General features: G+C 29.6%; 1 protein-coding gene across 3 annotated transcripts in view; it reads left to right on the top strand.

Annotated features, from left to right (window-relative positions):
* sptbn1 (spectrin, beta, non-erythrocytic 1) overlaps positions 1-2500 on the top strand; it is a 192292-nt gene that overhangs the window by 182390 nt on the left and 7402 nt on the right. The window lies entirely within an intron of this gene.

Below are 2500 nucleotides of genomic sequence, written 5' to 3'. Positions count from 1 at the left end.
CTTATAGCCCAGCCCTACTCGTATCCCATTGTCTGCATTTACACAGCACACAGCAAAAGGCGCAATGACCAGGGAAAAAAAGAGCGAGCCCTGTCTGACAGCTGATAATAAAAGAGCACTCATTCCTGTATTTAATCTGTTCACAGGGTTTCATTTAAATTAAAGTTGTTTTACTATAGTTTATGCCAGAAAAGTTCTTATTTGGCCATCTTCTTTTAATCTAGGCCTTTTTAAACCAGTAGGCATCTTAATGTAATGTCCGTGGTGTGCTTTATGCACATGACGTATGCACTGTTGCCTAAAAGTCGCTAGATTACGCCATACGTTAATTTGCATATTACTGACATCATCACGTTCTACAGGCGAAAATCCGATCTACCTGCTTACACTGCAGACACGAGGGCACGAATCTGATTCAGTCATTCATCCATTTTCTTTTCGGCTTAGTCCTTTTATTAATCAGGGGTCGCCACAGCGGAATGAACCACCAACTTATCCAGCATATGTTTTACACAGCCCTTCCAGCTGCAACCCAGTACTGGAAAACATCCATACACAATCATTCACACACATACTACGGTCAATTTAGCTTACCCAATTCACCTGTAGCGCATGTCTTTGGACTTTTGGGGGGAACTGGGGGGAAAAAAATGATGTAAATATATATATATATATATATATATATATATATATATATATATATATATATATATATATATATAAATAAATACATAAATATATATACATAAATAAATACATAAATATATATACATAAATATATATATATATATATATATATATATATATATATATATATATATATATATATATATATATATATATATATATATATATACATACATAAATACATACAGGTGGGCTAATAATTCAACTTCAACTGTATCTTGTTGTCATTTTAACTCTAAAAAGGAGTGTAATTTAACATGTGAATGATCTAAATGAAGATTTTGAAGGTGGTGTTAGATGAACTTCTGGTTAAGCATTAGAAAACTAGGAACTTAGATAATTGATAAAGCTTTATAGATAGTTATAGGCTTACATTATTACTGTAAACACTGCTATTTACTGTAAAAGCGAAGAGTGTTTCCTCCTTATTTTCACTTTTAATGGACGTGAGAGCTTTGCTGAACTGAAAGCATTGCGTAAGAGGATATTACTTTTCATATTGGTGCAAATGATCTGCCATGTTTTTGATAGTTTTTGTTCGTGTTGTGAATCTGTAATGTGTTTTTTGTGCTTGGAGTCTAAAAATAGAGTCCATATTTGTGTGTTTGGGGTGATTTTACCATAAAATGATCTGAAAAGACTGTATAAAGGGTCTGTGTTCGTGTATGTCCAGGATCTTTACTATTTAATTCAATTCATCTTTATTTCTATAGTGCTTTAACAATGTAGATTGTGTCAAAGCAGCTTAACATAGATGAAGTTCTAGTAAATTTAAGCTGCTTCAGTTCAATTTTCACAGTAGAAGTGTAATAATTTATTAATAATGTAATAATAGTTATTCACCAGCAGCATTTGCCTATAATAAATAAAATTTGTTCTACAAAATGTATTTATATTAATATATATATATATAAAAGGAATGTTTTATTAGCAGATGAACTATGTTATGATCGAATAGAAATATTTGTTATATGTTAATTCATATATTAAATTCATGGTTTAGTTAATTGTTTTTTAATTAAATTAATATATTAATTCATCACCATAAAAATAAATAATATTTCGCAAAAATAAATGAACAGCTGAATCATATTATGATTAAATAGAAATATTTGTTGTGTTAATTCATATATTAAAATCACGGTTCAGTTAATTGTTTTTTTAATTAAATTAGTATATAATTTTATTCATATAAAAATAAATAATATTTTCAAACATATTTTTAATTTTATATAAAATTTTATAAACATATTAGGAATATTTTTAACGTTAATAATCTGATTATATGTTAATATTGTTATTTTTAATCATATAAAAATATATTCAGGTGGCAACACTAGACGTATGCAACAGTTTTATATTAGTTTATATTGGTTACACAGCGAATGTTGAGCTCTCTCTCTCTCGTTAACATGCTTAAATACTTGTGCTATATGACAATATAAAAACTTTAGTTCTCGTGTATGAGATTTATGATTTAGGACTCTGATGAAGTCTGTTCTGAAATGAAAGCGTCAGAGTTGACGTTAACGAAATTCAGTATAGTGACAGGTCTAATATAGTAAAAGATTCAGTTCATTAACTTGAGTTTGATAAATGGCATCTAAACCGTGTGTTTGGGAAAGAAAACATTTGCTAACTAGTGCCATTCCTCTTAACTTAGCTGAAAATGAGGTCTGAGGTCTTTTTTTCACTTTCCATTCAGAACGGACCCTCGGGTCACTTGTAACATGGTGAAATGATAAACTTGTTTTGCTTTCTCTTCGCTGATAAGATATACAGCCAGGTACACTACATTCCTGTGTTCAGTATA

The sequence above is a fragment of the Danio aesculapii genome, chromosome 11 (genome assembly GCF_903798145.1).
Source record: "Danio aesculapii chromosome 11, fDanAes4.1, whole genome shotgun sequence".
Taxonomy (NCBI): Eukaryota; Metazoa; Chordata; class Actinopteri; order Cypriniformes; family Danionidae; genus Danio; species Danio aesculapii.
This window is presented reverse-complemented; position numbering and strand designations above follow the sequence as displayed.